This window comes from Capricornis sumatraensis, chromosome 4 (assembly GCF_032405125.1).
Source record: "Capricornis sumatraensis isolate serow.1 chromosome 4, serow.2, whole genome shotgun sequence".
NCBI lineage: Eukaryota > Metazoa > Chordata > Mammalia > Artiodactyla > Bovidae > Capricornis > Capricornis sumatraensis.
In genome coordinates this window covers 57347164-57360902 of record NC_091072.1, presented here as the reverse complement: position 1 = coordinate 57360902, position 13739 = coordinate 57347164, and the positions used below count along the sequence as shown (strand labels likewise).

General features: G+C 35.7%; 1 protein-coding gene across 1 annotated transcript in view; it reads right to left on the bottom strand.

Moving 5' to 3' along the window:
- Positions 1-13739, bottom strand: part of TMTC2 (transmembrane O-mannosyltransferase targeting cadherins 2) — a 422905-nt gene that overhangs the window by 136429 nt on the left and 272737 nt on the right. The gene's annotated exons all lie outside the window — the stretch shown is intronic.

Here is a 13739-nt window from a genome sequence, read left to right as displayed (position 1 = left end):
TTTACCATCTACAAAATGAGGAGCCAAGATTAAATAACTTTTTAATCTCCCAAATTAGATAATAATTTATAGACAATCATTGTCCAGTAATCTGTATAGCTGTTTCATAAATCAGTGACAATACCCTAGTTTAAGGAAATGTCAAATGGATGGATTTTCTAGACAATCTACTCAAGACTGACTAGATCAAGTCCTGATTACTCATTTGAATTTATCTTTAACATTTATACATTTATTATCTAATTATATCTACTCATTGTTGAAAGTCTGAAAAGTGGTACTTTTATTAAATCAAATGAATCCCATCAGTCATAGATACTGATTAGTAAAATTTTGTTTTTCCACAATTTATTTAAACATTAAGAGAGCAAATTATAAGTAAAACAATTTGCTAGTTTTAAATATTTAAGTTCATTCTAGCAGTTTACTGTATTAAATACAAATATGCTCTATTTTAATAATTATATGTTCTCATTCAATATTAATTGCTTGTATATTCAAATTCCCCTCTAATATTCTTGTAGGTACTAAACCTACTTTAGCAATTATCCTTTTGTTTTTTTTTTAATATACATCTTATTTTCTTAGAATACATATACAGCCGGGAAATCCTTGAACTAATGAAAATGCATATATTGTTGTTTTGTTTTCTGGTTTCTCTTTTTAGTTTGTTTTTTTGGCTATACTATTGGGCTTGTGGAATCTTAGTTCCTGGAGCAGGGATTGAACCCAGGCCCCTGACAGTGGAAGCAGAGAGTCCTAACCGCTGGACTGACAGGGAGTGCCCAAAAAATGCATGTTTTAACAAATTTTTTCCACAAAAATTTAACCATCAATATTTTAAAACTGTGAGTCATTGTTTAATGATTTTAAGCCAGTTTTTATTTAAGACATTTACCTTTCTCTTATGATAGGCAAAAGACACTTAATAGCTTTTCATTTCAGACTACTTTAATTTTTACACAGGCAAATCAGGTTGACTTTTCCTGTGTAATTTTACCACTATTTATTATGCACAAAAAACTATTCTCTACCACATGGATATATATTCACCTTTAATTATATACTTTCACTATTAAAATTAGCTATCTATTCCATACGAAATACATTCTGCCTTGTGGTGTGAGGCAGATAGCTAATTTCATTCTTTCCAAACATTTAATCAATTCTCTTACAAAAACTTTTATGAAAACTCCCTTCCCTCAATCATATTTAATTTCACATTCACAATCTATAAAAAATAATAAATTTTCTCTGTTTCTAGGGGCAAGTCCTTATAGCATCAAATTTAAGAGAAATCCTTGAAGCTAGAAAGGCTGGTTTTAAAGCAAAGTGAGGAAATGCAGGGGAAAAAACCGAATATGCTGTTTCATTAAACTGAAACACTAATCATGAGGAAAGAGGTTCCAATTCAGTGAAACTTGAAAAGGTTCTTAATACCTAGTGTTACATACTGGAAACATTTGATGTACCATCAAAATTTAACTTGAAAAAGAGCCAGAAGTCTAGGTCAATATAGCTCTTCTTGCAACTGGGTTTATCAATTTCCTTTATGCATTCAAGGAAATAAATCATAAAAATAATCAATCACCAAATGTTGGAGACAATCCCATTAAATGCTAAGAATTCCCCAAAAAAGAGAAACTGAGACTCTGTGTGTGTGTGAGATGCTCTCCTTCCAAATATAATACTATCCATGATTTAAGGGACTAGTTCTGATAGACTGAGTGCCTGATGAATATTGATGGAGGTTCGTGACACTGTACAGGAGACAGGAATCAAGACCATCCCAAAGAAAAAGAAATGCAAAAAAGTGAAATGGCTGTCTGAGGGGGCCTTACAAATAGCTGTGAGAAGACAGGAGCAAAAAGCAAAGGAGAAAAGGAAAGATACAACCATTTGAATGCAGAGTTCCAAAGAACAGCAAGAGAGATAAGAAAGCCTTCCTCACCGATCAATGCAAAGAAATAGAGGAAAGCAATAGAATGGAAAAGACTAGAAATCTCGTCAAGAAAATTAGAGATACCAAGGGAATATTTCATGCAAAGATGGGCTCGATAAAGGACAGAAATGGTATGGACCTAACAGAAGCAGAAGATATTAAGAAGAGGTAGCAAGAATACACAGAAGAACTATACAAAAAAGATCTTCATGACCCAGATAATCACAACGGTGTGATCACTCACCTAGAGCCAAACATCCTAGAATGTGAAATAAAGTGGGACTTAGGAAACATCACTATGAACAAAGCTAGTAGAGGTAATGAAATTCCAGTGGAGCTATTTCAAATCCTGAAAGATGATGCTGTGCAAGTGCTGCACTCAATATGCCAGCAAATTTGGAAAAGTCAGCAGTGGCCACAGGACTGGAAAAGGTCAGTTTTCATTCCGATCCCAAAGAAAGGATGCCAAAAAATGCTCAAACTACCACACAATTGCACTCATCTCACACGCTGGTAAAGTAATGTTCAAAATTCTCCAAGTCAGGCTTCAGCAATACGTGAAACATGAACTTCCAGATGTTCAAGCTGGTTTTAGAGAAGGTAGAGGAACCAGAGATCAAATTGCCAACATCCGCTGGATCACTGAAAAAGCAAGAGAGTTCCAGAAAAATATCTACTTCTGCTTTATTGACTATGCCAAAGCCTTTGACTATGTGGATCACAATAAACTGTGGAAAATTCTGAAAGAGGTGGGAATACCAGACCACCTGACCTGCCTCTTGAGAAACCTATATGTGGGTCAGAAAGCAACAGTTAGAACTGGACATGGAACAACAGACTGGTTCCAAATAGGAAAAGGAGTACGTCAAAGCTGTATGTATACTGTCACGCTGCTTATTTAACTGATATGCAGAGTACATCATGAGAAACGCTGGGCTGGAAGAAGCACAAGCTGGAATCAAGATGGCCGGGAGAAATCTCAATAACCTCAGATATGCAGATAACACCACCCTTATGGCAGAAAGTGAAGAAGAACTAAAGAGCCTCTTGATGAAAGTGAAAAAGGAGAGTGAAAAAGTTGGCTTAGAGCTCAACATTCAGAAAATAAAGATCATGGCATCTAGTCCCATCACTTCATGGCAGATAGATAGGGAAACAGTGGAAACAGTGGCCAACTTTCTTTGTCTAGGTTCCAAAATCACTGCAGATAGTGATTGCAGCCATGAAATTAAAAGACACTTACTCCTTGGAAGAAAAGTTATGACCAACCTAGATAGCATATTCAAAAGCAGAGACATTACTTTGCCAACAAAGGTCCCATGGTTTTTCCAGTGGTCACGTATGGATGTGAGAGTTGGACTGTGAAGAAAGCTGAGTGCCGAAGAATTGATGCTTTTGAACTGTGGTGTTGGAGAAGACTCTTAAGAGTCCCTTGGACTGCGAGGAGATCCAACCAGTCCATTCTAAAGGAGATCAGGCCTGGGTGTTCACTGAAGGGACTACATTGAGGCTGAAACTCCAGTACTTTGGCCACCTCATGCGAAGAGCTGACTCATTTGAAAAGACTGTTATGCTGGGAAAGATTGAGGGCAGGAGGAAAAGGGGACGACAGAGGACGAGATGGTTGGATGACATCATCGACTTGATGGACATGAGTTTGGGTAAACTCTGGGAGTTGATGATGGACAGGGAGACCTGGTGTGCTGTGGTTCATGGGGTCACAAAGAGTTGGACACCACTGAGCGACTGAACTGACTGAACAAGATAATCACAATAAAATAAAATGGCTTAATAGAACTGAAATATTTAGAGACTACTAGAAATATATGCAAGGAAGTTATAAACTGTGTTGAGAAAAACCCAAAGTTTACTCCAGAGAGAAGAAAAAGGAATGAGTAAATGTAGTACTAGTTTGGGAAGCATTAATGAAAATAATAGTATTCAGAAAAATAAGATATAAACAATGCAGGAAACCATCAAAAAAGTATAATAAAAGCATTTTTTGTTTTATAGACATCTTAGGTATGGATTAAGCAACATGACTCTATAATATGTAATGAATAATGTATTTTATACTATAAAATTTTTTATGAATGTTAATCACTAAGAGAGATCAGAGATTTAAAAATTCATCCTATTTTCAATGAATACTTAAAGTAAGGTTCTACTAACAGCTCATAGAACCTCATGTTCATAATTACGTATTTGGAGAAAAAAAAAAAGACTTGCAATTTGGGACAAAACCCTTCATGTTGTATTTCAATGCTTTGTTCAGTCTGAATATGACAATAACTTCTATCATTATAAATAAAATCACAACCATGTAACAGCTCATAGGGGAGTTAGATGAGATTTTCTCGTGGAAAACAGTATCTCCCTACTTATTAGAAAAAACAGATATAAATATATACACAGGAAAGGACATAGAATTAGTAATGTATTTAATTGTTAACTTCATTTGTATTACTGGTATATTCTAAATATGTGCAACAAATAATCATTTTCTCGACATTGATTTTTAAGACTTTGTTTTTCATATATGGTTTTTTCCTTCTTCATGATTATGTCTATTTCATCTCAATGTCATCAAAAGTGGTATCTCTTAAGAATGCCAGTATTTGAAATTTAGTTAATTTTCCAAGTATGGCATAACAATACATTAATTTTCTAAGAACAATCCCACTCATATTTATTAGCCAAATAGAAGATTCATTCCATGGAAGGTATCCAGTGAAAGAGCAAATTATACATGTTTTTTCTCATTTACTTCTATTGAAGCCTCAGAAAACATATTTTTAAAGTAGAATATATTGAAACTATTTGGGAATCAGATAATAAGGGTATAATTAGGTATTAATTTGAGTATATTAATTTCTTTATAACTCCATTTTAAAATAAAATTTTTAAGCTTCAGTCTTTTCCTTTGCCACTAAACTGGCAAAAGTATGAATTAATGTAACAGGTGGGCTTGTGTGGTTTTAATAGCAGTGAAATATAATCAACTGTCTCGTATTTCCAGGAAGGTATGCAACATCTAGACCTAAGCATGATCCTTCAGCAACCCTAGTACTAGCATGAAAATGTTCAAACTCCCCATAGGGACCATATATCTTCTGGTCCTGGGTTTAATTGAAACTTTAAACAAAATATATTACCTATTTAATGCAGCTGAACTGGAGGCTGGCCTTTGTAGTGTATAGACTACTGCCTAGCAAATTAATGTCTGTAACTATAGTATGTAATGTAGAATTTAAATCAAGCGTGAATGGTAAAAAGAGGGGGAAAAAACACTACAGTTTTATACTAAGAAATGAACTTTTAGGAGCAAACTGTGTACATACACTTTATATATTTATTCTTTTTGATACACAGCCAAAAACTCATGATTTTCCTTATATTATTGGCTCCACAGCTTACAAAGTGAATTTCTAAAATGTCCTGGTATTGGCGTTGTCCTTTCTCCTGGTCTTGTCTCTTCTGATGATGCAGAAATAAAAGTTCAATGAACAGATTTAGCTTAAAAATTCAAAGTTAATATTCTTTCTGGAGGTAAACAAATCAATAGCTAATCCAGTTATATAGTCATATCTATCATATTTGAAAGGCTGACTCATAGATTTTTAAGAGTGCCAATGGAAGGAATCATAAGAAAATCACCAGAACTCGAAATAGGGGAAGCAGGTGGTATAAAAAGCTTAACACTACTGGAGTGTTAATGCTTCCACACTTGAAAGATGTGAGGTTCAAATCTCACACAGTAAGAAACCATCTTTTCACAGTCAGCATGCTAAATGACTTGAGCATTCCACTTAAGAACCACCAGTAATAGAAGAAAGATTAAGCATGTGAACCATCCTGTAAGAAATTTACTCTGAATATTTCTAAATATACTCTGAAAAAAGTGACGTAAACATATACAGATACATAGATATACACACTGGAATAATAAAACAAAAGGAAATTAATCAGCTGAAAAGCCAGCTGTACACAGGCTGAGAGAAAAACAGACTTCTTTGACAGCCAACCTACTAACTGAACTCAGCACAGAGTTTACATCCTTCAAGTGAGTTAGGATAAATTTACAAGTGAGAATTTTGGTGTTTTGTTTTCAGGAGGTGCATTTGACATCTTTGTCAGTTCTCCTCAGCTAAATAAAAGTAAGGAACCTAAAGTTCCCTGATAGCCATTTATGACACAACTTTCTCATCCCACAAGTTTACTTCTCAAAAATACAAATTTTAAAATTTGTGTAAGCTTTTTACTCTAAAAAATGCCCCAATAAATTCATTGTGTCGTCTATTTATTGGTTCTTTCACCATTCTTACTAACTGGCTCAAAGTGGGGAAATTTCACAAAACTGGAATTTAGGTCACAAAATTTCTTCTTTTTATGAAACAATGTGAGAAGAAAGCATGTATGTAAGTAAAAGACTTGTAAGTTGCAGGCTAATGGAGGAAAATATATTTTTCAGTACTGAGCTATGATTTTATAAGTAACAGGGGTATGTAGAAAAAGAGTTCTAGGAATTATCAGAAGTAAGAGAATCAAAACAGTATTTTCCTAGAAATCAAAATAAAGGCTAATTAAGTTAATAAATAGCAATGATGATTATCATGCATTTTCTTTGGAAGAATGCAATCACTCCCTACAGTATAAGCATGTTACCCAACACAGACATTCATTTTTTTATAAAAATAACAAAAATATATACGCAAATTGGGATAATAGTATCACATTAGCAAAAAAGGAAAGCTTGAGATTTTCATTGGTTTGTTTTGGTTTTCTTCTCAAGTCTACATAACATAGCCTACATAGTTATAAATAACATATTCTTGCTGCTGCTACTGCTAAGTCACTTTAGTCATGTCCGACTCTGTGCGACCCCACAGACGGCAGCCCACCAGGCTCTGCCGCCCCTGGGATTCTCCAGGCAAGAACACTGGAGTGGGTTGCCATTTCCTTCTCCAGTGCATGAAAGTGAAAAGTGAAAGTGAAGTCACTCAATCGTGTCTGACTCTTTATGACCCCATGGACTGCAGCCTACCAGGCTCCTCCGTCCATGGGATATTCCAGGCAAGAGTACTGGAGTGGGTTGCCATTGCCTTCTCCGACAAAGAGCCCTCACTAGGCACCAAAGCTGCTGGCACCTTGGTCTTGGCCTCCCCAGCCTCCAGAGTAAAGAGTGTTAGTCACTCAGTCGTGTCCAACTCTTTGCGACCCCATGGACTCCTCTGTCCATGGAATTCTCCAGGTAAGAATACTGGAGTGGGTTGCCATTCCCTTCTCCACGCAGACTCCATAACTGTTAGAAATAAACATTGTTTACCCACCCAGTCTATGGTATTTTGTTATGGCAGCCCAAGCTGTCTAAGATAGATGACCTTTTAAAATAAAGGAAGATTCAAATTTGCTGAAGTAACTGGTGAAGAACTTGGGCCCTGCCGTTAGACAAACGTGCCTTTAAATGCATTTGCCCACTTAACAGCTCTAGTAATTTAACTTGTCTAAGACTTAGTTTTCTCATCTGTACCACAGGGATAACAAGGATGCCTCCTTCATGGGACTGCTTGAACAATAATATGAAACTAACAAAGGGCACGGGCATGTAATGTTTCATAACCATCTCCAATCTCAGCTCCAGAAAGGCTGCAATAAAGCTCATGAAAAAGTCAATAGGAACATATAAACTCATAAGAACATGTAAACCAAGGTTGGGACGGAGAGAGACAGGTAATCGGCCAGCAAATAATGGAGAACTGACTGTATATCTATGAGCTGGAGTTTCTGTAAGAACACAGGCCATATATCTGCTTAGCAGCCAGTTCCATGCACACAAATTACCAGGCTTTTAAATGCTTCCCCTCAAATCCTGGCACTTGGGGCAGAGGGAGAAGAAGGGAGGGAACCTCCAGATCAGATATTTTAGACTCCAGGAAAGGAAACAGGAAGCTTTATCTGGGCTCCCCAGCTTGCTAATTAACTTAGGACTGGAAACTGTTCTCACGTGTCAATGCCTGTACATCTTCTCATTATTAGAAAAACATGTGCTCATTATCCCCACAGTTTCCAAACAGGAGAGAGGGTGAGAGTTGCCATTCTGGATGTAAATGTGTGATATCGAAGCTGCCTTGGGCACTGTTGGTCTGAGCAGAGTGAGGGCTTCGGGGAGATTAGAACAGGTATCGGTTTTTCTAAATAAAACAGGAAGACTTTCATCTTGGAGGCTGCAAGAGGGATTGTGAGCAGAAAGACACCTGTGTGTAGTCCTGAGGTCTGCTGTTTGACTGGTCAAGAGAAAGCTCTTACCCTAAACTCTGCCTCTTTTCCACATACAGCCCAGGCTTCAATCACTGGGTACTTATTTACAGAGGACCTACTGTGTGCTGTGTTAAGGGCTTCCCTGGTGGCTCAGACAGTAAAGAAGCTACAGTAATACAATTAGCCATTTGATTTATAGCCATTTACTTATTAATGACCACATAACAAAGGTCCGTCTAGTCAAGGCTATGGTTTTTCCTGTGGTCATGTATGGATGTGAGAGTTGGACTGTGAAGAAGGCTGAGCGCCAAAGAATTGATGCTTTTGAACTGTGATGTTGGAGAAGACTCTTGAGAGTCCCTTGGACTGCAAGAAGATCCAACCAGTCCATTTTGAAGGAGATCAACCCTGGGATTTCTTTGGAAGGAATGATGCTACAGCTGAAGCTTCAGTACTTTGGCCACCTCACACGAAGAGTTGACTCATTGGAAAAGACTCTGATGCTGGGAGGGATTGGGGGCAGGAGGAGAAGGGGACGACAGAGGATGAGATGGCTGGATGGCATCACGGACTCGATGGACGTGAGTCTGAGTGAACTCCGGGAGATGGTGATGGACAGGGAGGCCTGGCGTGCTGCGGTTCATGGGGTCACAAAGAGTCGGACACGACTGAGTGACTGAACTGAACTTATTAATGAAAGACACTAGAGTTTTAGACTAATTGTAAAATCATCTAGAAAGTTCTATGAGAGCAGAAACCTTATGGACTATTTCAATTTCATCCCACCACCACCTCTATATCCTCTCCCTGACTCAGGACTTGTATCGTTAAGATCTTTTTTTTCTTTTTGCATACAGATTTTTTTTAAAATAGTGATTGCAGACTGCAACAACAAGGCATTAACTCTAAACTCTCACTCCATGAATACATCATGCCCTTTTGTTCTCAAGGCAAAACCAATACAATATTGTAATTAGCCTCTGATTAAAATAAATAAATTTATTCAAAAAAGATATATTACCAAGATGAAATGGCTGAAATTGCTTACATAATTAAACCCAACAATCACTTTGCATCGAGAAAGCCAAGTAATTTTTAACAGTAAATAGGCTTAAAAATGATCTTTGGGATTGGAAAGATTCATACTGATAAAATTAAAATTTACAGCCTCATTTAGTTTCCCACAATCTCTTAGGATTATTCAACAACAATGCATAAGTATACACAATAAGGGAAATAAAGAGAAAGAAGAGAAAAAAATGAAGGTGGTTAAAAGTTATCCTACATATAAAAATTTTTAATATCTTGCATATTTTACACATATGTGATGAAACAATTTTGCAGGTGTTTCATTTTTTTAAGATGAAAAGGTTTTTAATATATATTTGATAGGGAATGATATCTATATCCATATATCTATATAGATATAACTATGTGTAAATATAGATATTGTTCAGTCACTCAATCGTGTCCAACTCTTTGCGACCCCATGGTCTAAAGCATGCCAGCCTTCCCTGCCTTTACCATCTCCATATGATAGTTTTTAAATGGGTAAAGATAAGTTATATTGACATAGTAAAAAACGCCAGTTTTGGCAAGACTGCTGAATAGGAAAAGCATTTAAGTTTAAATCAGGGAACTACACTTCTGTTTCTAACACAAACAGTGCAATCCCAAACAGATCAACCTAACTCTTTGGGTGTGAATTTCCAGCATATAAAATAAAAGATTGTTAGGAGGATTTTTAAAATATCAATTTCTATCTCTAATATTCTATGATTCTAAAAATCATTTACAATTTGAGAAGAGGAGAAACTGAGAATCAATAAAGGCCTACAATGGGTATCAAAATAAAAATTAATTTCAGAATAAAGAATAATTTTGACTAAGTCTAGGGGGAAAATATACAATGACAGGAAAAGGAGAAAAAACTCTAAATATGATGATTTCAATTTAGAGGGAATACTATATTAATGGAATTAAATTAATTGGACACTAACTAAGTAGGCTGTTTCAGTTTTGGCAGATACATTTAATGACAAAAGAAGGATTTTGACTGTGCTTATTGAAAGATAAGGAAAAATGGGCTTCAGAGAAAATACAGCACTTATAGATAGGACAGAACTAAACAGAATCCACGTTGGTGACTCTAGAGCCATCACTATCTCAAAATTCTATCTATACAGAAATCAGATTTACATTGTTAATACAGAAAGAACTGCCAGAGAATACAATTAGTGACTTTTGGAGTTTAAAGCCCACAGAAATGATAATGATTACAAAGGAAGGTAATATTATGAACCACTGACTAGGCTGGGCATTTGGTCCAATATTCTTTACCTTCATTATGTCAATCAGTCAAACAGACACTACCATTACAGGCACCGTATGGATGGGGAAACTGAGGCTTCAGTTAAGTAATCTGTCCAACTTCACTCAGCTACAAAGTGCTAAAGCCATAAGTTGAACCTGGGGTCTTTGAATCCAACCCTTATCCTCTGAAGAGGAAATACAGAAATGAAGTTGCACAACCGGCTAGGAGCAATTTTTTTTGTATGATTTGGCCTCTTAATAATTCATGTATTTTCATACCTTACTAATTATAACTGCTGCCTAAGTAAAAGTTTAATTTTTGTTTATAAAAATGATATATATTATCTTTTAAAACATGATTTGTACATGCTTATAAATTTACTTAATTTTAGATGAGACACAATACTCAATTATTGAGACTTAATCATCTTGACGCTATGAAATCAAAGAGAATAATGAAAATGTCTAGGCAAGTAGATTTTTAATTTTCGTTATACACTGCCACAATAAAAATTAACAGTCTTATAATAAAACATGGAAAATTTTAAGTTGGGATAGCAAGCTGATCAATCTTGTTATTTTCTATTAATACACATATTCAAAAAATAGGCTCATTTGATGTTCAGGGTAAGTCAGCTACTAGCATGTAGCAGGGAGTGATGTTTTTCATAAAATGTTCAAGGGAAGGGGAAATACAAAGAACCAGAGTGTGTGTTTTCTTTAAGCAGCTGCAATGAATTGTGTTATTAAACAAATAATAGAATTAAAATATAGCTGTATTTTTCACACATATTCCTTTTTTTCTCCTAACCTCTCAACATAAAAGAAAAAAATATTTGCATATATACATACAAGTGCTTGGCCCTAATGATCTTCAAGGGGTAAATGAATGAGCCATGAGAAAAATGAATACTTGCAGGCTAAATCCAGCCAGACATTAAAATCCATCACTGATCCCTAAAGGGCACCAATAATATGCAAATATGAGAATTAGAAAACATATTCAAGGCTGTTGATAAACTTGATAGGATAATCAGCACATGCTGACAGACTAATGAAACTGATGAACCGATAGGGCAGTTTATCTCCTGGGCCACTTTTTTTCTTGTCAAATGGAGGCTAATCAAAATGTATTAGGAGTTAAAGCCAACACTCAGAGGATATCACCCATTTGATTAGGAGGTGAACTTACTCTCAGAGAAAATTATAGTTTCGTGAACAACTGAAACTGCAAAACCTAGTCAGCTGACAGACCTTCACATAGAATTAAACAGAAGGCAGCCACTATAATTATGGAAGAAATCTGGAATTTTAAATTATATTGAGATTCTCCCCTTGCAAATTGTTAGAGGGCTTTGCGGAGTCTGGGCAAAGCGGTCCCCTCCTTCTATGATGGAAAATAAGACAAAGGACTAAGCGATCACCCCAGGGACACACTTATCTTTTGCTGCCTATGAGTGCTCAGCATCTGTGTAACCATATGAGACACAGATCCCAAGGTAACAGCTGAATTTTCAAGCAAATGTATTTACATAAAATAATTGAATGAATTTTTGAAATTGTTAACTATAGTGAATACCACACTTCCTATTAACAATGAAGATGCCAAATGTAGCCTATTGTCGAGGAGCTGAGTCCTTTCCTAATTTAAAGAAAAAGATCTTCATTGATAATTGAGGAAAATTAGGAAATAGTCCTTCCTAAGCATTAGTGTTAAAAACGAAATTATAAACTAAAACCAATATGCCCTAGAGAAAACTAGAGAACACAGTTCTTTCAATATTCGCTGTGAAATGAATAACCGCCCAGCACTAACACAGAAAAGCTCATTCAACTGATATATCTACATATTCTCAGTACACACATTATGGACATGGACATTTCACCTGGGTGGACAGAATGATAATAAAGTGTCAAATAGTAAAAGGTGTGAATTTACCTCACAAGATGGTAAGGACAAAAGTACATTGAAGGAAGCTAGATTTTACCTTTTAGTGATAATATCCAAGAGAAAAATAACAGCAACTAAAAATACTTCAGTGTCCTCTTTAACAGGAGCATTAAATCACCCTGCTGCTGTCCAGGGTAACTAGGGGCAGGATTCAAGAGACAGATGAATATATTAACCTCTTCCAAATCTTGTTTTTTGGTTTTTTTGTGTGTGTTTTTGCCTTTTCTTTTGTGTGCCTTGTTTGAGCTCTAAAACATTTCTAAATTTTCTTTTGTTTAAAAAAAAAAAAGTAGAAGTGAGTGTCCTTGCCAGGCATATATTTTCTAGTTAGGGAAGGCATGAGATTTTTTATGTGTACTCAAAAGTCATATAGCTACGATCAGATTTCTCAAATCACAGGATACAGAAGTATAAAATAATCCTAGAAATGATGTAGTCACATATAGTTTATATACATGAGGAAGGCCTAGAAATATTTTTTAAAAACTTAGCCAGGTTTAATGAAAGGCAAATTTGGGGTTTAATCTGTACTTTGGAGGAAAAGAAATATTTGATTCGAAGACAAAAACAGCCCTCTCACTTCTCTCCCCTATCTAGAAACAGCAATGTTAATCAACAGGACATCTTAAACTTCGGGGATTCTTTTCAAGAGTCACATACTGAATAGACAGTTTTTAGGTGTGTCCGTGATCAAATAGCTGTGGTAACAATTTACTATGAGACTGTCATGGACCAATCACAGGTTATAGGCAGATTTATTAGTAACTCTAGTTCTTGACCCCTTACACCTAGAAAAATCTATGCCCTCACTTGAATACTTTCTAGAAAATTGAGCTAATTACTCAGTATAGAAAAAGGAACAATTGTACTAGAACATTTATACTCTTCACAGTATTGCTTTTACTCTAAAATAATACTCTGGGGGAAAAAAAGAAAACCCTCTTGCAATACAAACCTTTATCGATGCAAACAACACAAGTTGACTCATTCTCATCTATTGTAACCATCAAAATCAGGAATCTCTAAATCACAGCATGTTTGCTTTTGAGAATATTCTGATTAAGAAAATAACATGATCAAAAATTGTCAGAAATTTGATAAACTCATCAAAATCTATATGTACTTTATTCATCATTTGCAATCTCAAGAGTCTAGCTAATATTTGATACCCACTTTGGTTTATGAGCCCCTTTTCAATAACTCTGGGATCCAGCCAATTTGTTGAGAATCATTATATTAACAATATTTATTTGCTCTTAGAATAGGTGTGCTTTG